Below are 25,150 nucleotides of genomic sequence, written 5' to 3'. Positions count from 1 at the left end.
TACTTGTGCCCTGTATTTATCTTTTTTTCTTCTTAGCTGTGGAATATTCCTGGATGTTCTGAAAGCAGGCTTGATCTGACACTGAAGCCCAGCAGTATGAGCATATCCCAGCCTTTTCTTTCACCCTTTGCCCAAGATTAAATGCCTTTAGGATAAGGGGGTTATTTATGGTAGCCCAAAACAAGTTACTTGGGAAAAACCCACCATGCTTCCACTGTGCCTGTAAGAGAAGCGATCAGTGAAATTAAATTCAGTATAAAGAACAAAATTTGCAGGCTGTCCAAGGAACTGGATGTTTTTGTGCATCAGGAATGCAGCTGGTGACTGTGCAATGTGTTCAGATGTCTGTTGGGTCTTTGAACTGGTGTCACCCTGCATCCTTTGCAAATAGCACAGAGCCAAGTTACACGTGGAGTTGATTAAAAGCAAGTCTGAAGGATCCCATCACCAATTACAGGGGCATTTCATTAACAGTGGGGAATTTCTGCAGTTTGGAGGAGATCTATCCAGGATGTCCTGGCAGAGGTTCTTGTGTTTGTGACTGCTTTGGAAGGCACTGACTGGGTGACACCTTTGCTTCTATTGCTTTTGAGAACTCCTTTCTCTTCAAAGACTGAGTTTTAGGGCTTAATTCACATATCTACTAAGAATGCAGTAATGCACAAAAGATTAATCTCTACAAGTGCAGTTGCAAAACATTCTGATTTATTATTTTGCCTGTGTGCTAATGATTGTATCAGACCATGGACAGATGGGCAGTTCTGGAACTTTGTTTTGAAGTGCACAGTCAGAAAACACATAATCCTGACTTCCTGGGTCTGTTAACCCTGCTCTTTGCTTGTTCTTCTGACTTCACAGCTGCACTCCACTGCACAGGGTGCAGGTAAAGGTGCTCTTCAGCCCTGCTGTTGGGAATGTTGTGCTCTGGTTTATTCCCATCAGTTTTAAAACTCACACTTTGATTTATTAATCCTCCTATGCTGAGGAAGCCAACACTGTTCTTTTGTGTTTCCATCCCACACATTGCTCCTGTTTGTACAAAACCACTTGGCTGGCACTGGACAAGCTCCTTGCAGTATTTGAAATCAAAGCTGCTGCTGACAGGCGTGCAGGGGCTCTGCAGAAAAGCCCTGTGCAGACTGAGAGCCAGCAGTATGTGGAGCTGCTCTCACCCAGCAGATGGTCCAGCCCACTCTGATGCTCTCATGCAGAGCATTTGTGTCGTGTTCTGAGGCTCTGAACACAAAAATCCCCCTAATCCAGAGGCTGCAGCTGCAGTGAGACTCTGCTTCCAGCCTGCCTGGGCTGCCTGAGGCTCAGCCTCTCCTGCAGAGGCAGGGATCTGGGAACAGGCTGCAGAGATGGCCACAGCTGGCTTCCAAGGGGTAAATCTGAGCCTGGAGGGCAAATCTTTCTGTACCACAGGCCCCAGTTGGTGCTGGGAGTCTCTGCATCCATTTTCCTGTTTGCCCTTTCCCTTGGGCACTGGAGGGCTTGCTTCAAACCACAGGCTGCTTTTTGTTCCTTACAAGGTGTTGAGGACAGAATGTGTCTGTGCTTCCCACAGTGTCCTCTCCCTCTGTTTTGTGGTGGTAGAAAGTATAAAAGCTCATGTGCAGCATTATTTTTAGTCTCATCAGCCTTTCTTAGAGCCTTTCTTCCTCAGGTGGTTTGGGTTGCCATCCTACTGTTCCTGAAGTTTTAGCTCCCTGGAATGAAGTCATTTCTGCTGTGTAGAGCTGAAGCTGAAAATGCCCCAAAGCAAGGTCAGTCATTTCCAGCCAGTGTTCAGTGCTGGGCTTGATAAAGCTTTGTGAGGCCCTCTACTAGCTGTGCGTGTTCTGGAGGCCAGAATGGCATCTCAGCAAGTGCTTGCAGTGCTTCCTGTGCTCTCAGCACACCTGGGCACATCTGCAGTGCACGGGAGGGTGTGGATAAAGCAGAAGGTGCATTTGTACAGATTCATTCACTCTGATGTTGCTTCTGCAGGACTAGGGGTGCAGAAATCAGCAAAAGCCTCTTGTGAGTGAGCAGACACCTCTCTGTAGTCAGCAGCAGAGCGTGGCTGTATTTAGGGTGTTCTTTCAAGTCCCAGCCCACTGCAGTGATGGATTTTAAACAAATGCTTTCAGTTAAGCCAGTGCCTTCTGCCTTCACCTCCCACTTTCCCGGAGTCAGAGTGATTTGTGTGACACATGTCACTATCACTGGCTTTAGCAGATCATAAAACAAGCACTCTCTCCCAGGAAAAGCTTTGCCTCCTCTCCACAGGTCCTTCAGTGCCCTGGAAACAAAATGGGCTCTTGGTCACATTGAAATCACTCTGCCTGAGGGATGTTAAAAAGCCCCAAATACTCCTGGAAGGTGGGTGATGAACTACCCCAAAATGAGGAATTCTTGTGAAGGTCTGAGCTCCTCTAAAGCTGTAGCCATATAAAGATTCTTATGCTGCACTTTGCTTTCTATTCCAATTTATATCAGCTTTTGTGAGCTAATTCCCAGATCAGTTAAGCATTCAGGCATAGAGACTAAAATGTAACTCCTGTTGTATGTAAGATCCAGCCAATTAGACAAAAATGTGAACAAAAGCAGCACAAGAACACAGAAGTGTTCAAGCATCCATTAGAAAGAGTTCCAATTTCCTTTCTAAATGTCAAGTACAAAATCTATATTTCACATGCAAATAACAGTGGAGTGTTGTTGCTAATATACTCCTGAAATTACATTTTCATAGCATGACCTTTCTTGCTAACAATAACTTACATTTTAATTAAATCTGTGGCCATTTTCCTTTCATGCCAAATATCCCCATGCTGTGTATTACTGAATTTTTGTGTCAGAGAAGAAAGTTTAAAGGTTGCAGTCCTGAATTCTTCCTGGAGTTAAACTTTTTTAATAACACACAGGAGAATTTACACGTGTGTGCTCTCCCTGCAGGTTTGCAGAAACACAAACCACTGTTGTTTCACTGAGCTCTGGGTGTCAGGGTGAGAGAGGAGGATTTGCCAGGTCTCACTTCAGTGCAATAACCTGGAGCACGAGGAGCAGAGATGGAGTTTGGGATGAAGTCCTGGCACTCAGCTTGGCTGCTGGAGCTGCAGGTTCCTTAAAGGCTCTCTGCCCCTCCAGGCTGTTCCTGCTGTGGGGCAGGAGCCTGGCCCTGCCTTGCTGTGCTCCCAGGGGCAGGAGCTCTGCTCTGAGCCTCCTGCCACTTGCCTTGTGCACTGAGACACTGCCAAGCTGGGGAATTCTCTGGGGTGTTTGCAGGGACTGGGGAGAAAAATACATTTAGTGCTGCCTCTGAGGAGCCACCAAATGGCACAGATCTACACTTGTGCTAGGTTGGTGACTGGGAAATGCTTTGGAAAGGATTTCTAGACACTGACCTGTGAGATCAGAGATTGAAGGGGAGAAAGGAATTAATTCCCGAAGGCAGAGGATCTCTGCCATAATTACTTCGTTGCTTATTGTCCTTTTAACAGTGCATTGACAGTGCTGGTTGTCTTGTACCAAGTGAAAATGCTGCCTGCTGGTAGCAGAGTGACAAATCAAGGAAGAGGCAGAAATCATCCATCTCATCCTGAAAGAATCAAAGTCTTCCTCGAGGTTTTAATGAGCGTGAAGCTTGGATGGAGCAGTTTTTGGATATGGAGTGAGTTTATTGCACAGCTGGATTTCACACCTCCTTGCAGGGTCTGGGGCTATTACAAGTGTAGTTTTATAAATACTTTATATCGGTGCTTCAGGGATGGTGCCTGGGGGTAGGGAACTTCCCATGGGATCTCCTGCTGTGTCTCCAGCAGGAAGATAAGCTGCATTTACAACTCATGCTCTCAGTTCTGGAGCAAATCCTTTTTGTGGAGAAAATGTCTTCCTTAAACATGAGTAATAGAAGCTGTTATAGTTTGCTGTTGTTTTGGCATGTCCAGAACTTTTTTTGAGACCTCACAAGGAATTCATTTGAGGAATTGATTGCTTGAAATATTATCTAAACAACAGCCACCTTGCCAAGTTTTCTTTACTTGTCAGACACCAAGCAGTGTAATGTGTGTGTGTGTTTGTTCCTGAGCTTTCAGGGTTTCAGGGGCTTTAGTTGTTGATGTCCTCTTTTGTCATAAATTACATGATGGTGACAAGAGATAGACAAAGAACAACAACAACAAAATAGTGACAGAACCACAGCCCTTCCTCCACTCATCATAGGGGAGTCATCAGCCAGAGAAAGGAGACAAGCAGTGGAACACAAGCACTGAGCTCTGCATAACCAGAAGCAATTTCTGATCAGACTAAGCCTTTGCTTCACATCAGTGCATCTGTAAACAAAACAAGAAACAACCCCATGGCACTGTGTTTATAAAAAGAAAAATATGGAGGGGGAAAAAGCAGCAACCCAGGAGCGTTATCCTGCAGTTGCAGGCAGTGATGTGAAGAGAAGCTCAGCAGTTTAATTCAGCTTGGTTTGGGCTCTCTTCGTTCTCAGGAGCTTTAGAGAAGGGCCCCCATGACTTGCTATTGGGGCCAGCTGGAAAATGCTCAAGAGAAGTTTGGCTTCTGGCACAGGACTCTGATCAATCTCCTCAAACATCTGTAGCAGCACACCAGGAGCAAGGCCTGCTGAGGAGGAAAATTGAGGATGGAAATTCCTGCAGTCACTGAAAGCTGGCAGTGAGCAGAGAGCTGCCAGGGAAGTAACATTTCCCTCAGAGCTGGCAGGACCAGGAGAGGGAGGTGACACAGCACTGCCTTGGGCAGCTCTGGTGCTCCCAGGTGAGGCAGCCAAGTCCCATGACATTTCTGGAGGAGAAATGGAGGTGCAGCAAGAGGATAAACTTCCTTCTTCTCTGCTGAAGTGCCAGCTGGAGAATAAATCAATGGAGCATCCTGGCTAGGCACTCATTCTAAAGAGCAGCACAAGCTTATTAAGGAATAATGTGTGTGAAATGCCTCCAGTGATGTAAAACCTTGGGGTGGCCTGCAGCCAGAACCCCATAAAACATTCCCTGGTGCCAGTGCAAATTTGCCTGGCAATAAATGGCTGTGCTAATGAGGTTTTGCAAGGGGCTGTCAACCTTTTCACCTGATCAGAAAATAGTGAGGCTCTGCAGCCCCAGCTTCACACTGTGGTGAACTCCACCACTTGTGCTGAGATGAACTGATGTGGCAGAACAGAGAAACAAGGGAGAAAATGTTGCCAAGGTATTTGGCAAAAAATTTGTCTTCCTGAAAATAGCAGGAGAATTTCTTGGTGTAGACACTTCATTCTCAACAGCACCATCTTCTGTGCTGCGCCTCCCCTTGGTGTGATGCTCAAGGAAGAAAAAGAGAGGAGTGAAGAGAACAAGGCTGCAGTTAACATCTGCAATGTAACCCAGAAAGGTGACTTCTGTGTCTTGTTAAGTGAGGGGAGCGGTGCGGAGGTGAAACCCCAGAAAGATGTTAGAAATGCAGCAGCTTTGACAGGAGCAGGGGAGAAAAGAATGTAATTGTCTGTTCATGTTATTCCTCTCCAGTGTGTGTGTGGTGATGCTGGGCTCTGCTGGCTCCTTTCACCTCAGGCTGAGGAGAGAGCCCCAAGCAGCTGCTCCTGGCAGTCCTCGTCTTCCTGACAGAGACAGCAAGGGAGATGTGGCTCTGAGAGCTGCCAGCTGCTGGGAAAAGGTAACTCACCATTTTTATACTCTCTGAGGTGCTGGAGCCATTAAGCAAGATCCTTCCAAATTACTGGAAGCGTTGTACTTTTATGTAAGTGAATGTTTGAGTGGTTTTTGGTATGGTTGTGGTTTGGGGCTTTTTGTTCTTCATTATTCTCTAGGGTTAGAACTGACTCCGAATAACCTAAAAGATGAGGCACTCCATTTTCCTAAGATGAAAAAGCTTTTTTTAAGGATTAGGTGGAAAGTCTTTGGGGCATCTTGCATATAAGCTACACATTTCCAGGGACTCCAGAGCTGAAAGATCTTAGCTTTAAATACATTTCTCACAAAACCAACATTTGTGTTGGATCTGGCCAGGCTACAAGGCACCATTTTTCCATGTTTCCTCAAAACCATAATTATTTTAATTATTTTTAAAAAAAATAAATACGTTTGCAAAACAATTCATTAGGTCCTCCAATCTGAAAAGTCACAATGGAACTGAAACTGTGCCTTAGATTACAGGCATGTCAAAACATGACATCCTTGTGTTTCCAAAGGTTCAGATTCTCCCAGTAATTCCAACCTCCTTGCTGGAGAGCAAGCCTGGCATTCAGCCAACCCAGGCAAAGTCTGAGACTTGGAAAATTTTGGCTCTTGGTGCAGCTGGACTGCCAGAAGTCCCTGGGCTTGTGAGGTTTAGGAAGCCCACAAAGCCAGACCTGCTGTGTGGTGCTGGAGCCCTTGTTTGGCATGAGGGGCTCCTGCTGTGATTCAATAATGGAAATTAAGAAAAGTAAGCAAGCAAACACCCAAAGAAACCCATGCATTGCTTTCCCTTCTCCCTACCATTTCATAACTGTGAGTATAGCCATCACAGTTCCATTAAAACCCAGCAGTTCATCTGCTGTTGTGTCCTTGCTCCAGCAGGAATTCCAGCCCAGTGTTCCCCAGGAAGGTGGAGAAAGCTGGTGTGGTATGGGGGAAGTGTGTCTTGTCTCTGATGCTGGTGGCTCCTTTAGCCTGGGGACCTTTTTCAGGCAGGAATGTCTGCAGGGGCCCTGGAGCAGAGGGAACATTTCTAGACCTCCAGAAATGCACAATAACCACAGCCAGTGCCCGTGGCCACGGGGCTGGAGAGACATTGGAGTGGAATCTGAGCCAGGGACTGTCTGGAGATAAAACTCCCCTTGCATGTGCACAGCCCTGCTGTCTGCACAAAACACCCTGCTGGAGTGGTTTTAGTATCCTTCAGATGCAGAAACAGGGCTAGAGTCACCTTTCCATGCAAATAACCATTCTGGCTGCCACAAAGCCCAGTGTAGGGAGAAGTAAGGACAGCTGCAGTTTTGTGCCATTAGGAGAAAGCCCAGCTCCAGGCATATTTAATCTCTTGGGAAGTGGGTCTGGTCTGCTAGATAAAGTTCAACATGTCACATTCTGTTAATGTGGTACTTGTGGTGTTTCTGGGTGTCTTTCAGGCCCATCACCAAGGTACTTCAGCACAAGCTTCATTTTAAATACAGGACTATCACTGGCTTCCACAGCATTGCTGCAGTGCTTCCAGTTGTGGAAATGCTGAAGCACCTGCCCAGACTGGAGTGTGAAATACTGATAAGAGAGGTATGATATTGTCTGAGGAGACATATCTTAGGCTGACAGCAACTGTGCTTTAATTGTCCCCACTTTCCACAGCATGTTTCTGTGGCAGGGTCATGTTCCAAGTCAGATGTGTTCTGCTAAGGAGCTGTAGCCTGACAATTATCCCTGCCCTAACAGCAGCAATGCTCCAGCAGTGCTGGTCTGGGAATGTAATCCTGAACCATAGCCAGCAGGGAGGCTCATGGCTGTCCCCTAAACTGGGCTGAAGGTGAGCAGAACCCAGAGCCTCCATTCCCACCCCTGTGCACATCTGCCATGGCAGGAACTGAATGAAGGGAACATGGATGTGCTGGAGCCATTCCTGCTGCAGTGATTAGCCTGCTCTGGTACAGGCAGGAGTGGGAAATGCTCCCAGATGTCCCTGAGGTGCAAGGACCCCTAAGTGCTGGCTGTAATTGCACAAGAGCTGTTTATAATTGCTGGGGTTGCCAGAAAGGCCTTTCAGAAGGACTCTGTGCAGCCAGGGGCTTGCTGCCTGCTCAGGTCAGTGTGAGATCAGTCCCAGAGCAGGGGCCAAGGAGCAGATTGAGCATTGCCCTGGCAGCAGCCCAGGCTGCAGGACTCGCATCAGGGGTGATCTGGGCAGGGCACAGCTCCCAAAGTTTGTGAATAACTTATCATCACCCCCTCTGCTTTTTGGTTTTCCTTCTTTTCTTCACTGCCTTTGAAACAAAGTCTTGCCATGACAGTCAGATTTCCATACATGAAACCCTTCCTTTAATAACAGAATATGTTCATCAGCAGCAGAATTGTTTTCAGCAGTTTGAATATAAATAAGGAAAACAACCAAACCCAGCACCTTCAGCTTATATCCAGACTGTCTTTTTCTCCTCTTTCTGCCAAAACAGACAAAATTCCTGCTGGTTAGTGGCAGTTTCTATGTGAAATATTTCTCCTGCACTGCTGAGCTCCAGTTTGTTTGCCAGGTTTCCAATAAGCTCTGCTGCCTGTCAGAGGCAGACTCCAGCTCTTCCCAACTCACTGAAGTGCAGTGTCTCTTTTAGCAGTGCATGAATTCAAGTGTGTGCAACAGAGAGGGAAAGAGAAGTCAGAGCATCAGGAACAGGATCTCACTGAGGAACCAGAGACAACTCAGAAATGAAGCCACTGGTTTAAAAAGTATATAAATTATGTTTTGCACTTAATTACTTAATAAATCCTGCAGATGCCCTGAAGATCCATCAGTCTTTAAAGCAAAATGAAAATAAGCCAAACTTAATTGCCAGAATTAGAACACCAAATTTTGTTCTTTTGCCTATGTTTAAGCATTTCCTAAATGTTCTGTTTTTGCTTGGACACAGCCATGTACATCCGGCATTTTCTATTTACTTGATGTTATGATTTAGTCAGGAAATTTTCTAAGATTTGAGGTTTTTAATTTTAGGCTTCTGTCCTTCTAAAAAGCCAAGACATTTGGAAGACCCAAATAGAATGAGTACTTTTTCAGGTTTCTTTGCAGAAGAAATACTTTATTTAAACCAAAATCTGAACTGAAGTTAATATTTCCTTTTGAAGAATTAATTAAAATTAATTATTTTTTTCTGCAAAGCAGCATGTGCATAAAATCTTGTTAATTTTTACCATCTTTGCTCATCCTGAATAATTCTTGGTGCACTTGTGGCATCAAGATGGAAAGGCTGATGGTGCTGCTGAGGGTACAGTTATGGGCTTCTCTCTCTTTTTGCTTGATCTGGAAAGAAGTGTTCAGTGCATTTGGCACTCTGTCATTTTGTCTGGCCTGTCACCCTGTGAGATTCACTCAAATCTATCACATTTATCTCTGCTCTCCACAGGTATCAGCCTCTCTCTGTTGCACTGCCACTGCAGGGGATGGGATCAGAAACCAGCAATTAGGGAAGGGTTAAAGAGACCTATGGATGCTAGTGAAGGTGACAGGAAAATTAATTTTGTTTTTCAGTTCTGATTTTGTCTGCTGAGATCTCGAGGAAATGTTGAAAATGTTATCTTAGCAATTTACACTTGTTTTTAATGTGATTTATCATTACCCATTTACAGCAGAGTTCCTGCTGCTCACTTTATAGTTTTGTTTCTCGTTGTTTTGGTGAGATGTGACATTAATTTGCCTTCACATCTTCTATTCATTTCAGCTATGCAAAAACTCCTTAATATGTATCACCATGGACTCTGGAAAATACAACATATGGTTTTAGTCAGGACTGGAGAAGTACATGCAGATATAGCATGAAGAAACACAGAATTCTCTCTTGGAAGAGGATGTGGCAATATCTGTGTGTTTGTAAGAGAACTCTAAAGCCTCTTACTGAAGGCAGCCAGTCCATTTCTGTAATTGCCCTGTGCTGTGAAACAAGCCCAGAGCAGCAGACAGGAATGGAGTTTATTTCCTGCTTCTTGCTCTGAGCTTGCACACGAGTGTAATTCTGTTTTACACTTTCCCAAACCAATAGAAAGCAGCTGAGCACAACCTTTTGTAAGTGTTTTTCTGCCATTCTATTTTCATGAACTTCAGAAGAAAGATGGGATTGCCCTGGCTCACAAATATTTGCTTGTTGGGAAAAGCAGTTCAGGTGTCAAGGTTTGTGGCAGGTGTAAATTGAGTGATTCGATTTAGGTTTATAAATGACTCAACCTCGGCATCAAATCCCAAGTTAGAAGGTTCAGAAAAATGCAGAACAACCTAATTTAGCATCCATCACTTGAGGAACCTCTCTCCCTTTTCACTAAGATGGATGAACAGAGGAGCCATGGCAGATCTGTCATATCCACGTGACTTTCTCTGGAAAGCTGTTAAACTGTTAAATCCTGGAAATCATCCTAGAGCCTCTCTTTGCTCACCAAGGAGAATGTCTGTGAGATGAGGGAAGCTTCAGGTGGCTTCTTCCAGGATCCAAAACCCATGGGAATGTTACAGCTATTTTGGGAAGTGATGATGTTGAGATTTGGTCAGGTTATTGCTAAATGCCATTGTGCAGTCTGCCAAGGCTGATTCTGAACAGTCAGCACCTAGATTTTGTTAATACTGAGAAGATTAGAAATTCTGAAATGGAAATCCTAAAAAAAAAAAAAAAAGAAAGTAAAAGTAATGTTTAAAAGCCAATACATCAAAACATTCCAGCTGTCAAATTTCACAGTTCCACAAGGAATCTTCTATCTTGGCTTATTGTCTTGGGTTTGTAGTTTTTTTAATTAGACTTTGAATTTTAATAAGATGAATATATGTTTTCCTAATTTTTTTAACAGAAATTAGTTTTCAGGCCATTAGCATATTTATAAAAGTAATATTGAGAGCGACCCTTAGTTAAAAATTCACAGTAAATTAACTTTTCCCTTCATATACATGATATTTTAAAGCCACTTTAATTATCCATAATAGAACACAACATTAGTCTGACAGAAATTCTCCCAGGAAAAATATGATATATTTATATCAGTTAATTTAGCTGTGTCAATTTGATTTTAAAGGGACACTTAAGCCTGGAATTCAGTTCATCTGAAGTCTGAGCATTGAAGTCACACCAGGGGAATGGGAGAATATGAAAGAAAAGTGGAATATCTTTTCCCTGTATAGGCAGATGTTGAGATTTTATAAATGTTTCCAATATCTTCATGGTTAGATACATAAAGCTTTATTTTAATTAGGTAGACATATGTTAGGATACATTAGGAAACAAAATACAACCAGTGTATATTTTCAATAGGCTGTTCTGTGAGCACAGAGATAACAATTTGAAAAAATAATTTATTTCAACTACAAATGGTATATCATCATGTCAGAGAAATGAACACAAATGCTGACATTTCCAAGAATTAAGTAGGATTTCAGCTTTAGCTCTCCATCTCTCTCCCCACTAACCAAAATGAAAATGTAATGCCTCAAAGAAAGTAGTTTCATATTTGTAATCTTTGATACCAGCACGATTAAGAAAGGCATTAAGAAAGGTTGATTTGTACACAGTGCTGAAAAATCAGTTCTGCCTGGGAGAATGATAAATAGTGGAAGCTGCTTTTTAAATAGAAGTAATTGCTGATACATCTATGTATATGTTTTAGCACTGTTTTTAATTTGGGGTTTTTTATCTCATTGCACACCAAAAAAATTCCAGATGGAATTAGCATTGGGAAAATTTTAGAAGAGTAGCCGTTGAGAACAGTCATAGCTGGACCTAACTTGGGAATGTTTTTTGTATTAAAAAAAGAGTCCTTTTACATTCAGCCCTTTGCCTGCTGGCCTAGATTCTTGCTGAGATGGAGTTGTGGTGTGAGGAAAAACCATTCCATGTTCCTTGGGTGTGCATGGAACAGGACCATGGGTTGGAGGCACTTACTGGGTCCAGACCTGTGTGTCTGGGTTGCTTAAAGACTTGGCAAACTGTTTAATCTGGAATGGAGCATGTTATGGATTGTGCTTCCTTGTGTGCTAACAGGGATTAAATGCTACATGAGTCTCTTCTAAGGCCCAGGCACATCAACTTGTTTGGCCTTTGCAGGGAGGAGGAATAAAAGTGCAGCTGCAGGAATTCCAGGTGACAGAGAAGCAACATTTGGGAGGCATTTACATGTGTCAGCCTCGCTGTGTGTAGGTGATTTCCTCACTTGACAGGAAGATTTCATCTCTGCATAAATAGAAAAGAGGACAAGGAATTATTTTCCCAGGTAATATTCATTTTTGGAGGCATTAAAAGTTTCTCAACTTGTCTGAGGATGAAATGAAGCTTTTCTGAAGTTTATGCCCTGATAATTTGGGCACTGAATTGACCTAAGTTTGGTTCCTGGACCCTGACAGTTGCCCTGTCCTGAGCAGGGATAAACAAGTAACTAGAGGAGAGGAGGGGAGCAAGGACTGGATCAGCATTTAGGAGGAAAATGCAAAAAGTCTCATTTCAACTAAAGAAAAACTATGGAAAATATTAATTTGAGAAAGTGTTTTAAACATGTTTTGGATGAAAATGAAGTAGAATGAAGCAAATGCACAAATGAAGTAAAAAAAAAAAAAAAAAAAGAGTTCCAAGATATTTGCTGCATGGTTAAAACCACTCATTCTTTAACTCAGATAAGTTAGGTTGTTGCTTAACAAACTCAAATAGGATGGCAGTGCCCCTGCACTGTTGTTAGCTTTAAGGCCAACTTGCTTAAGAATAGGAAACTTGGGCTTAATTCCTCCATCAGCCTGAGGGCATTTGAGTCCTGCCCAGGAACTTGCTCAAATCATGATGAAGTATCTAATTTAAAAAAATTGTATTTTTTCTATGAAACATTACTTATCAGCCTTTTTCTCATTGTGGAACATGGTGCAGGGAACCTATAATTTTTTCTAGTTCATGGAGGTTACCCTCTTCTTTTTGCAGGAGAAATCAGCATATTTTAATGTTAAACAAAACTCTTGAGTTAATCATTTCCCTGTGCATTGGGCTCATTAGGAAGCATCAGCCTCTGCAGTGCATTAATTGAATGTGAGCAGTGTCGCCTGCAGTGACGCTGCTGAATTTATTGCCCAAGAGAACATTGGGATAACGAGACCATTCCTGTACAAATGGCTTCTGAAACAAAAATCACTGCCCTTATAGCACCTAATTTAATTCATCTTTTAGATGAAGGCAGTAGTCAGTAGGGAGAATTTGATGTTTAGCTCCATTCTTATGAATATTAATATCTAATAAAGTTATTCTTTGGTTCATGAATACTATAAATGAACATTCAGAGCTCCAGCCCTAACAGTTACCAGAAGTTATTTCTGTAGCTGTGTTCTTGTCAACAAAGACTCTTGCTTTCCTGCATTTAATTTATACAAAATCTCAACAACAGAATTGTGGTAGAACTCTCATTTAAGGGAGAAAAGCATTAATGAGTGTGGGCCATGCCTGCCCTGAGCTGCACTTGGAGAACTCCACTGTGTGTCTGCATGTGTGATTTGAGAATTAACATTTACAGCACCTGACATTTGAAATGGTCTAATTATGCTAAGATACATAAATAGAAGCACAGCTTTTAGGTTCCTGTGTGAACAGAATCCAATTTCACTATCAAAATAATGTAAAAAGCCTTTTCCTCTAAAAGATCAGAATGAACCAACCTTTATCTTTTCATGCAGGCTGCATTAACAGGAGCAAATCATTAAATAAATAAATCTGTCTCCCACATTTCAGCCCTTCAGGGGCTCCCTTGTGACACACAGAATTCCTAAATCTGAGACAGCCTCAGCTCCCATGGGGGGCTGGACACTGAAGCTGGACCCAGCCTCTGCCCACACAAACCATTTGCCATTTCTGTGTGAGATTTACACCTTGGCATCTAGCAGGAATTACAGGAAATACAAAAGCAAAAAATGTGGTGCTTGTGCACTCTTAATAGTTTTTTAAAATTAATTAATTCTGTTCAAATCACCTTCATAAATACCAGAAAAAGATGGGGCACTCATGTGACCCTTATAAAAGGCAAATCCCTCAAGCAAGATTTCATTAGCTTTTTGAGACTTAATTCAGTGTTTCCTGGAAATGTGAAGAGATCAAGTATTCATTGACCAGCGTTTTCCTCCCTTCACTTGTAATGTACTTTGTAAAAAAATTAAAATCAGTTATTTTTATTTTGCTTCAAAGTGCCCTCAAAAGGCATGAAGGTATCTGAAGCTGGATTTGAAATGGTTCTCATAAGGAAAGGGAAAAGGTAGCTGAGAGAGTTTGCACTCAAATCTAAATGTTCACTGCAGTTTTGTGTTCTCTGTGCCATTCTCCAAGAGCAGCTTTTAGTTCAAAATTGCACATTGTCCTTCAAGAGGGATCCACTTGGTTGTGCTTGGTTGTACAAGAGTTCTACAGAAAAGTGAGATTCTGCTGGATTTCCACCTGTCTCCATGTGCTGCTGCATTTCAGCATTTGGCTGAGCATTTTTATTTTCTGTAATCATTCAGGTAAGTCATGCTTTAGACCAATTTCTGTTCTTTAGACTTCATTGTTGCAGTGGGATGAACAAAGGGAATTCACTTACTCTCTTTGCTAATTGTATCACAGCAAATTGACACCAAAGGCTTTGCAATCACTCCCTCAGTGACTCTGGAGTAGGAATAAAGGCAGGAAGTTGTCACTGGGGTAAGTGTGACTGTCACAGCACTGAACAACTGTTCCTGAGCCTCTGGAGATCATGGCTTCAAGTTCAAACAAGTACATGTCCTCCTCACTGTGCACAGTATCTTGGATGATTTTCTGCTTTGTTATGGATTAATTCCACCCCCCTGAGAAATGCTGTATAATATTGTGGCTACATATAGAATAATAAGGTATTTTTAGAGTAAAATGTATTTTGATCTGTTTATTTAGATAATTGATTATTGGAGGAGGCAGTGCCATTTTTTGCAGTACCCTGTTTACGTGTGAGAATTCTCTGAGACTGGCAAGTTGGTAATTGGTGCCAGCAGGCCTGTAACTGAGCTCTAACATTCCTAGAAGGATGCAAGTTTAAATGTTTGTGTCTGCCAGAAACACTTCTGCTCTTGTTACCATGACTGAGCTGGATGCAGCTTGTGAAGGAAAGATGGAGAAAGGGAGAGTCTGAGTTGGGATTTCTGAGGAATGAGAGGAGTGAAAATCAGTCCTACCTCTGTTTAAAATGGTGTGTCCTGTTACACTGTCATGGCAGAGAATGGTTGTACCCAAGTGTGGTTTCATTGCTCAGTTCCCTCTTTCAGGCCTGTGCAGAATCCCCCCAAGCCTGATGAGGGTGGGTTGCAGGAGGTGATTTTTAAATGCTGTTATACCTGCAGGGCCTGGGACACCTCTCCTGCTGCTGCCCAGGGCAGGCTGGATCTTTCCCCTGGATGGGCTGGAAGAGGGAACCCTTGTGCTGTGGTGTAGCAGGCACATGGGTCTGTGTTGCCAATTGATACAAAAAAAATGAGAGGCCTGACCTGGAACAATTCTGCAGCTTAATTCTGTGTTTGTGGAGATGATGGTTTTTATGTCTAGACACTGAGGCATTCATGTGACATGGGTTTTTTCCAAAAGCTGAGAAATAATGAAAAATTATTTTACTGATCTGTTACAGCAGTGCAGCAGCTGCTGATCTGCAGTTCGCTGAGAGATGAACAAAGCTGCTCTAGTCACCTGCAGAACACAGATGAAAATAAGTAAGAAAGTGGGAAATTAAATAATGCATGAACATCCAAAGGTGAGAAGGTGAAAGATGAAAATGCACTGTGCACATGTTTTCCAAGGATTCTGTCTCTGCTTGTGTTTTCTCACAAGGTGGGTCACTTGTGGCTTCCCATCTGAATTTTGTATCCTTAAAAGCAGTCCTTTATTTATCAATTGATAAAAGTGCAAGGCTTCTATTTCATAGATAAATAGTGTTTTATTTGGTGGTGGGTGATTATTAACACATAAAATAGCATTCTTTAAAGGGCCAATGTTTTATGACTGAAAAACTTTCCCATTAAATTCACTTTGAAGAAAGAACTGCACAAAGACTGGGTTTATTACTCAACAGATGCTTATCACATTGCTTAATGCTCTATTTCATGGTCCATATTCATCATCCTTTTTGATTCTTAAACCTGCACCAAATTCTTTTTGAACATCTGGTGTTCTTCTGTGCTTGTAACAGAATAATTTGTTTGGGCAAAGTGTTTCTTCTTGTAATGCTCTTAATCCCCGTGGGTGCTTGGATCATAGGCAGGAGAGCAGGACTTGTGTGATTAAATGGAAAGAGGTTTGCAAGATTGTTTCATTTTCTGATAAATATAAATTTGTTCCTTCCATGACTTCATCTGTTGGCAGCCTTTGACATAAATCTGCTGATGCTGAGAACTGTCCTTGCCCAGGAAATTGTTCTGTGAACCATTGATCTGTATACAGATTCCAAGGTAAATGGAAAACAAACAAAACAAAACCCCAAACAAAGACAGATTTCTTTAGAGTGGGCATTAAACTGAGGAGTATAGTTTTTTTGTAAATTTAAAAACTGTTCAGCCTATTTTTGCATTAAGTGTTTGCCATGTGCCAAAGCATATTGATTTGATTTTTGGTGAGCACATGGCAGTGTGGGCACAATGTCATCTGAAGAGCTCCTGCAGCAGCACTGGAAATAGAGCTTCCAATCTTGACATCTCAGGAGAAGACTGTAAAATCCTTTCTTCCTTTTTAAGTTGTAGGTATTTTCTGATCCTTTGGAATTATGCTGATATTTAACTTTTTTTACTGTCATATTTGATGAAGAATCAGAAGTCTGGGAATGGTGAAGTTCTCCTACAGCTTGTTGCCTTGCTGGCACCTCGGCAGCCTGAGACACACAGAGACTTCCATAGAGTTCCCAAGAGAGGCCATTGCTCAGACAATGCTGAAATAGTAGCTGGCATCTTTAATAAGAAAATGGAGCCAGGGAGCAGAATGAGTAAGTTTAAACAGCCATTAATTTGATTCTAGATTTGCTCCCTAAAAAAAGTCTAGACATGAACTGGTATTGAAAGAACTGCCACGATTATAGAATTAATCCTTGCCTGGAATCAGATATTTGAAATTGCTGATGATCAGCCAGCACAATCTCCAAGTTGCACAGCTAAATGTTGACATAAATAATAGGGAATTGAGAAGTGAATAAAATAGCTAAATGGGAGATGCACTGGTTTATGAAACAATTTCAGGGTACAGTTGTTTTCTCCTCTACAGAGAATGGGCAATCTTTTTTACATGTAAAATAAGACTTGGCTTTGAAGTATTTTTAATTTTTTTGGAGTTGATATTTTTATTTCCTTCTTAAATGGGTTCAGTTTAATAATTGCTTATTGATTGTTCATAAGCAGTGGCTCATATGCAATATTCATATTGTTTGATTGATTGTTTTTTTCTGCCTGGTTAGATTACTATGGATTTATTTCAAATTTTCTCCACTCTTGAGCTACCTGAAAAAATTTGGGTCATGTGTAAATTTTGTCTGTGTATTCATATAAAATATCTGAAAGAACTAATGCAAACAGCATTTATTCAGCTTGCTTGGCATTCTAGTTTTCACTTGTTAAACATCATCAGGGTTAAGTGGATTTAAAGTATCCATGTAGGCTTCATCTGTGTGACACAGGCCATCTTCCCAAGAAATTATGGTTTAAAATGGGAATATGTATTAGCAATTTGTAAATATTTCTGTGGTCTTGCTGTGCTCCTATTGCCTCTTGGTTGATCTGTGCCTAAAACAGGGAGGATGATGCAGCTTTTCCTCACAATTGTAAGGATTGTATGGACCTCCAGTGTGATTTCTGGAGGTCCAACTGCTAACCCTGGGTAGACACAATTGTCAAAATGTGGAAATGTCATTGAGGGGTTTTATTTCCCTCCAGGGTGAGTCTCCAACCCTTTGGTAAGAAGTAAATGAAGCCTTTTTTTGTGCAATTGGTTTCTGAAAGTTGGCAGGACAGAGGCTAAGGCTGAGACATGAATAACATGTGGAATGAGGGATGTCTAAAGGATGGCTTCAGTGCCAGCTGGACACAGGCATCCCCTGATTTCTGTGCCTCAGATCTCTGCACACTATCACACGAGTTTCTGGCAGAATTCTAGAAGCAGCCAGGGGTTTGGAACCACAGCCGCTGGATGCTGTAACTCACTGCATTTAGCTTTTAACTGGTGCCAGCTGAGTGAGTGTCTGACATTGTTTCTGAATGAAAAATGGAACCATAACTCAGCACATTCCCAAAAGATCACTGAGGGGCAGCATTTACACTACTGAGCAACTTCATTTAATTACAGCTTTTAATTCTGTTGAAGATTACTTTGCATTTTTAATCTCTGACGTCCTTGCTCTGATGCCTCTGTTCCTAAGGGCCTGGAGGCCCTGGCATTGCCAGCACAGGTAGGATTTTCAATTGATCTGTGACTCCTTTCACTGGTGTGGCCTTTGGGCACAGGTGACCTTGGTGTTGCTTAACTGTTCCATGTTCCACTGGATGCAAATGATGAAACCTCATATAGCCCTGAGAATATCAGTTTTGCTCAGAACATTGGACTCTGCTTTTCATTCCTTTTCTCCATTCTTTTTGGTGAAAATGTGTAGCCAAATTGAGGGTATGTCATTCAATACAGAATATTGAGAAATATCGTCACATAATTTAAACCAAAGCATTTCCTTGAGCTAAAGGTACTTAAATTAACCCAAATATGTGGGTGAGGGATCTGCTGGGATGCTTTGTATCAGATCCAGCCTGGCCCTGCTCTAAAACAGGAATCGTAAAGGTGAAACACAAGACTCATTAGGCATCAGGAATGAAATCTAACAGATGGAGGCTAAAATTTTTTAATGTTTACAGAAACATCGAAATTTATGAAATGTTCTTTCCGACGGCACAGCAGAAATATTGTTTAGAAGACATAATAAATTTTCTCTCCACCAAGTTTCAAATACTCAAGTCTTATATTAGCATATTTATCCCTTCCATCTAAAACTGCATCCCTGGTGAGACAGCTGTGAGACTTGGCTTTTTATTTCTGTTTATTGTGTGATACATTACAGTACAGTCTCATGGAATAGTTATAAACTAATTTCTACTACTGGTCGCCTGAATTATTCATTTGCTGTGTTGCTGCCATGATTCTGGGGCAAAGGTGATAATGCTTAGCCATATTTCTAGCAGTTCTTAAAAATAATTGGATTAGAAATCATGCACTGAGAACTACTTATTATTCTTAACGGTTCAAGACTTCTATAAGTGTTTTAATCAAGCAGCAAATGATGTACATCTCAGCCTGCTTTCTCTCCTGGCTTTTGAATTGCAATTTTGTACGCGCTTGGGCACAAGCCTTTTCGCGTGCAACAACAACCTCTGCTCGCGTTTTGCCTCTCATTGCTCACAGGAGGAAATCAACCCCAAGGCAAGGCACACTGTGCTGTGTGAACGAACACACAGAGTCGGCACATCGCCGAGCTCCTGGCCCACAATTAACCCGGTACGCTGCAGAATGGCTCTCCGAGCCTCCTCTAACGGATGGCTGCGTCTGTTTGTGGGGTTTGCCAATGGAGCTCCGCGTTTCAGCCAGGCGAAGGCCCGCCCCTGCCGCTCCCGGGCGCTGGCTGGAGCTGGCAGAGCCTTTCGGGGGCCGGGAGCCGAGCTCGGCTGGAATTGTGCTGGGAGCCAGCGCACGGAGAGCCGCTTGTGCAGCAGGGCAGCGAGCCGCGCCGCTCCGGGCTGCGGCGGGCGGAGCGCGGCCGAGCCTGCCCGGCTCGGCAGGAGCGGCCAAACGCCGGGAGACCACGGTCACTACTGGCTTTGAAATGAAAAGCGTTGTAAATGAGAATTTATTCAGACAGATTACAAATGACAAAAAAATTATTAGCGGTCAAATTCTATCTAGCCAGCCACGGAAAAAGACTGCCGAGCCCGGGAATCGGCCCTGGGTGTGCCACAAGGAGTCAGCCTCAGCAGAGGCCCACACACCTCCATCCTGGCACAAGCGGGTTTTATAGGGAAAATTCCGCCTGAGGCCAAGATTTCGGCAATCAGTCTTTTCTTCTATTCAGAGTCCATAGGTTAATAAGTTTTTGGGGTTTTTTTGGTTTTTTTTTGGTTTTTTTTTTTTTTTTTTTTTGTTTTTGTTTTTTTTTTTTTTTGTGGGTTTTTTTTTTTTTTTTTTGGTGATGAGGAGAAATAATTTGATGTCTGGAGTAGGTGAATCCCTGATGAGATTTATGGGAAGGCTGCATTCACATGGATCTGTCTGAGGATTTCCATGCTATCCATCTTGGACGGTTTATGTGATGATCAACACCTGGAGTCCCAATGGGAGTCCAGACATAGCCCATCTCCTGGCCGAGCCACATCCTTCTACTTGTAAATCAATTTCCAATAAACACCCAGTCTCGCCTGCAAAGGGGCGGGGGGGACTAATACAAACGGGCATAATCTGACAAGTATCCAATATTACATATTTCATACAAGGAATGACAGGAATTTTATTTACTACACATAACAAAAGGAACGGGAAAGGCAGCAACCGGGGCCTTCTGAAGTGAGGGAAGCGTTGTCAGCGGGAGAGTGATTTTCTCCTCAAGAATGACGTTACTGACTCTCGGCTATTCAACACTCCACAATTTCCAACCTCAAAACTCTGTTGTTAAACAACAGGGCCTTGTTTTCCAAAAATGTTCTTTAAAAAGCCTCCATGAGTTGCCAAGCAACTGGGTTTGGCCAAAAAGGCCAGAGCCTCAGTTCCTGTATTTCTGGGCGTGTGTTTGAATATAAGATCTCCCCCGTTCTTCATAGCTGGGGTCAGGGTGGTGTCCTCAGGCAGATTTGGTGTTGTGTACAGAGAATTCAGCTGATTAAAGGTTTTTACAGAGATGACAAACATCAAATCTTCTGTCAGTGCCAGTACGATAACAAAAATATCTCCTTGTGGAAATTGCAAGGGGTTTAAATTTTCCATCTCAAGCATCCCACTGGAATAAGTGTTTGAGATTTTTACCTTTTCATTTTTAAGTGTCTTAGTGTATAAACATTGCTGAAAGGCTTCATTAGAAGGGTGTGAATTCTTCTGGGAGAAGGAGCAGGGTGGGAAAAGGGCTCTTTTCCTCTTTTTCTGGTTTCTTTTTTTCTGGAAATATTCTTTTGACACCAAAGTATATTTGGGATCACTACTGAATAGATAGAATTTCTGCTATTGGACTTCCAGAAAAAGATGATTGTTTCAGAGAAATTTAGGATTTTCATAATTATATAAAATAATTTAAACCATTACAAAAGTATATAATTTATTAATATACTTTTATTCATAATTTATGATAAAAATGGAAATTGCTGTTTAGATTCCTGTATTTTAGAACAGTTTAGAAATTAAATGTATACAGTGAGGTCCTTGTATTCTTTTTTTTTTAATGTTTTTCATATTTTTTTTTCCCTAGAAAATACTTTTACAGCAAGAGCTTGGCTTACAGCTGTTTGGAAATGCCAAAAAGAAGAGCTCCCCAGACCTGGCAGCTCTAAACTGGGGGAAGAACTCTGTCAGTGGCCAGGATGAGAAAAGGTCTGCAGTCTTTTTCAGTATAAGAAGTATTTGTTGTTGGGTGAATTTCTCCTGGAAGCAATATGGGATAATGCACGGTGCTGATGGGTTAGAACTGCTTTGAGAAATGAGGGTACATGAGGGGAAAGGTGTTTGTGCTTGGGAAAACATGTATATTCGGAATATCAGCAGCTTGGTGTTGGCTCCCTAAGAGCTCTGCTCAGTCTGTTCTGTTGGTTGTCATTCTGTCCTGCTTCCATTAGGTCCTTGCAAGGGTCAAGCTTAAAAGGGAGCAAGAAGAGTGAGGTGAAGGCAAAGTAGAAACCAGTATCACCAGTTTAATGGAGATGTTCAGCTCATCTTCCAGAGACTACTGGTAGAGAAGCAACCTTCATTCTTCAAAAACCAAGTGAGGTATGTCCTTAACGTTTTGGGGTTATTTTGATAAATGATACTGGATATTTTCAGGGACTATTAGAGCTTTTGAAGCCTTGTGACGTGCATTTTAATGATCACTTACCATCCAGTGCCTTGAATGTTTTTAAGCCTGTTCAATGCATTAAAGCAGCAACTGTGTTAATAAATTCTTGTCACTGATTGATATTAAATGACATGTAGCAAAGAGTCCATCTGTCTCTGCTCTGTCATCCCATGTCTTCTTTCATGTTCCCATTGCAGCCTGTAATAAACAGTCTGATCATTTTGAGTGACAGTTGGGATCTGTATTGGACAAGACATTTCAAGTGCATCTGCCTTGTGAGTGGTTTATAGCTGACAGCTCTAACAACAGCTATTGCCTTCCAAAGGCTGCATTCAGCGTTCTCCATGTTCCCCTTCCTGATTTTCTCTGTTTTTCAGAGGGCCTGTTGCTGACATTTCTTGATTGTGTTTCTTAAATCCAGAAACTTCTTCTACGGTGATGGTGATGATTTTGTCACTGGTGTGCTGAGTCCAGCTGTATCTGCCTCTCACTCCAGAGTTAATCCTGGTCTTTTGTCTGATCCTGTTGCTGTCCTGCTTTAGCTTTATCACTTCTACCCCTTTCTGTCTCTGTAGGCGTGGCTCCCTCAGTGCTGCGATTTTAATCTCCTGTGGCACACAAAGTCCCTGGAAGCCCAGAGGAGAACAGCTAAACCTGCTGACTCAGCAGCAGTGTTGGGTGTGTCTGATCCTGAGCTGTTACTGGGGGCCACACCAGGCTCCAGTTGCTCTCATCTCAGCTTCCTGGGAAGTTTCTGTGTGATTGTTGTCACATCTGGTGGCTGCACTACAGAGGTAGCAGGAGGCTGTTTCTTCTTACCCACTCAGTTCACGTTAGGCAAGAAGTTGGAGCCAGAACCTCTCCTTCCCTCAGTTACCCTGCTTGCCATCCCCCTCCTGGATTTTAGTCACCCATTTTTTGGGTGGCCACAACAGTTGCCCTTGGCTGATCTCATCATTCCCTGGTGCTGAGAGGTGGCAACTTGTGAGGAGTCCTGCTGCTGAGATAAGCCTGACACAGAAAATTGTTTAAATTGATGATGATGATAATAATAATAATCCTTCCCCGTGTGCAAAGCAAGCCTTGGTGCTACTGCTGAGGCTGTGCTGGGCTCATTCCTCTCCCTGCAGGAGCAGAGGCAGCGGCTGTGCCCAGCAAAGCCGGGAAACGCCTCTGGCTGCACTGCTGGAACCGGAGCTCTGGGGCTGCTGCTGCTGCCGGGGCTGTGCCACGGGGACCAGGGTATCCTGAGCTGAGAGGGGATGGGTGCACTGACAGGGTATCCCTTGAAATCCCAGGAATGGCAGGATAAATACAACAGCACCTGGATATCTTCCTGAAGCATCCAGGCCTCCTTCTGTCCTTTCTTAACTTAATTTTGGAAGTTTCTCTGAGTCTGACTGAGCTTGGTTTCAACAATAAGCAGATTTTGCACTCAAAGTGAGCAGTAGCCATTAAAGCAACAGCCATTGTCACAGACAAATCAAACTTTAATTAAAATTAATTTTATTTTAGATATGTGGAAGTAAAAATAGAGTCCTTACCTGTTTCCCTTCTTTACATCAGCACATTTAGTTCACCAGTGCAGAGCAGTTCTTGCTGGTTACTAAACTGCATTGTGATATATTGTGTTCTGAGGCTGAACTTCTCTACTTTAATTATTAATATTTCATTATTGCAACACTTTATTTCCAGCTCTTGTGGAGAGTGCAGCATCACACATAGTTAGTTTTCCAGGCAAGCACGTTCCATTTGCACAGGAGTTGTAATGGCATGTTCCCTTGTTCCAGAGCAGCCCTGGGCGGGAGGATTGGGTGGCTCCAGGGGCCAAGCAGAGCTTTCCCCTTGATCCCAGCTGTGCTGAAGCCGTGGCTGCCTCAGCTGGGAAGAGCTGTGACTCCAGGGCAGTGGGAGCAAACCTGACATTTCCTGGTCTCTCCCCTCACACGCAGCTGTGCCTCCTGCACACTTGGCTGGGTGCAAAGGGACTTGCATGGCACCTCAGCATTTTGTAGCTGTTGCTGTGCTAAAACTGAACCATCTTCAGTCAGAGCAATGCATCTCCTTAAAAATGCAGCCATGGGCCACTGAGGTTTCTTAGAGTGGCTCACCACTTTATGGAGTAAACACGTCAGCAGAGTTGTCAGACTCCCACTGCATGGTGTAAGAGCCTTTGAATACCCTAAGTGGATGCAGGGATGGATCTCTGTGGAATTGTGAAAGCATTAAAGGAAAAATCAGGCCAGAATGTCTGGGGCCCACCTCGACCTGGATGACACCAAGTGCTGCGAGTTTTCAGCTTTAATCCTAACGTGTCCCTTTTACCCTCTCCCTCACAACACAGTCATGTGGTAAGAAATCAAAATACATGTCTAATGAAATAAAATATAAAATGGGGCTGAGTAAAGTTACAGCAAGGTCACATCATTTACTCAGTTTTAGCCATAAATCTCTGGATCAATAACAGAGGTTGAAGCCAATAAGAAATATTTAGCCTTTGGCAAATGTCTTTATCTGTTTTGTATAGACCTTGAAAACAGAAAATCCCAGCTCTGTGTGTTTGGAGTCACATATGCCTACAGGTTTTACCCGTGAAAGCAACAGTCATTATGTTTATGTCAGGCAAAATGTAAAAGATGGAATGAAGAGATATGCCAAAATACTCTGCTTCTCAAAATTTGCACTTTATTTGTGTGTTCTTACAGCTCACCAGGTATGATTTAAATATATATATATATATACAATGGGGTTTTTTTAAACAGAATTTCTCTACTTGAATTTTAAAGGAAATACAAAAAGAAAATAATCAGGATGGTTGTCATTGGAGAATTAAGGGTAACATAACATTTCTTTTGCTGCTGTTCAGTGCTCCTCAGAAGTGATTTCTCTGTGGCTGCTGAATTAAAAACTTAAGGTATTTTAATTGAGGATGACTGAGAGAGAGTTGTTTTAGATATTATTTTCAGTTACAATGAAGGAAGATAAAGCTTATTACTTTTTTCCTGGTTTTCTTTGGTTTTTGTTTCACTAAATTAAAACACAAACCTTCCCTAAAATTCTTTTACAATCTAGCATGTTACTGGTTTTGATCTGACTGAAATGTTCTACCAAACAAAACAGTTTAATAAATGAAATGGAAAACTTCCCAGAGTTTTGCAGGAACCAGCTGGTATTGCTGTTGCTCTTGAGGTGAGAGCTTCGGGTCACTGGTGTGTGTTCAGTGGATATTAAAGCTGGGCAGCAGAAGTAAAAGTGCTCTAGTTTGGTGCCTGAGAAGAGCCCAGGTCTGAGGGGGGACACTTGAGAGTCAGGTGGAAGAAGGATGGAAGGTGGAAATGCAGGCTGAGAGCTGCAGCTCAGGTTTTTGGTGGGTTTGGCATCGCAGAGCAGAATTGCAAGCAACAGCCACAGCATTCCAGTTT

General features: G+C 42.5%; 1 long non-coding RNA gene across 4 annotated transcripts in view; it reads left to right on the top strand.

Annotated features, from left to right (window-relative positions):
* The window catches only part of LOC110484350 (uncharacterized), a 113,527-nt gene that overhangs the window by 71,424 nt on the left and 16,953 nt on the right, over positions 1 to 25,150 (top strand). The window contains exons 1-3 of one of the 4 annotated variants that reach the window (XR_004148230.2): positions 5,632 to 5,658; positions 21,147 to 21,268; positions 21,511 to 21,661. This is a non-coding gene — a long non-coding RNA (uncharacterized LOC110484350). Of the gene's footprint in view, positions 1 to 5,631; positions 5,659 to 7,119; positions 7,257 to 16,587; positions 16,653 to 21,146; positions 21,269 to 21,510; positions 21,662 to 25,150 lie in introns of those variants that run through there. The other 3 variants (XR_004148228.2, XR_004148227.2, XR_004148229.2) reach the window with 3 other exon arrangements.

The sequence above is a fragment of the Lonchura striata genome, chromosome 4 (genome assembly GCF_046129695.1).
Source record: "Lonchura striata isolate bLonStr1 chromosome 4, bLonStr1.mat, whole genome shotgun sequence".
Classification (NCBI taxonomy): Eukaryota; Metazoa; Chordata; class Aves; order Passeriformes; family Estrildidae; genus Lonchura; species Lonchura striata.
This window is presented reverse-complemented; position numbering and strand designations above follow the sequence as displayed.